General features: G+C 41.1%; 1 non-coding gene across 1 annotated transcript; it reads right to left on the bottom strand.

The window, feature by feature from the left end:
• Positions 1 to 50: 50 nt before the first annotated feature.
• On the bottom strand, positions 51 to 122 carry trnaa-ugc (transfer RNA alanine (anticodon UGC)). The gene has a single exon. It is a non-coding gene; the product is annotated as a tRNA-Ala (tRNA).
• Positions 123 to 209: the final 87 nt, after the last annotated feature.

The following is a 209-nucleotide window of genomic DNA, read 5'->3' as shown; positions in this document are numbered from 1 at the left end:
ACAAGACCAAATTGAAACCGTTTTGCTTAAATTAAATTTTAACAGCCTTGTGGAGATGCTGGGGATTGAACCCAAGACCTCATACATGCAAAGAATGCGCTCTACCACTGAGCTACATCCCAAGTTGGAAGGACCTTTTCTACCACTGTACGTGTAACAATGCTATTAATTCCAGATGTGGAAACTCAACAGGACCAAATTGAATCCGT

This window comes from Sinocyclocheilus rhinocerous, unplaced genomic scaffold (assembly GCF_001515625.1).
Source record: "Sinocyclocheilus rhinocerous isolate Xijiao unplaced genomic scaffold, SAMN03320098_v1.1 scaffold15148, whole genome shotgun sequence".
Lineage (NCBI taxonomy): Eukaryota > Metazoa > Chordata > Actinopteri > Cypriniformes > Cyprinidae > Sinocyclocheilus > Sinocyclocheilus rhinocerous.
The sequence above is the reverse complement of the archived record's forward strand: the minus strand, read 5'-3'. Positions and strand labels throughout refer to the sequence as shown.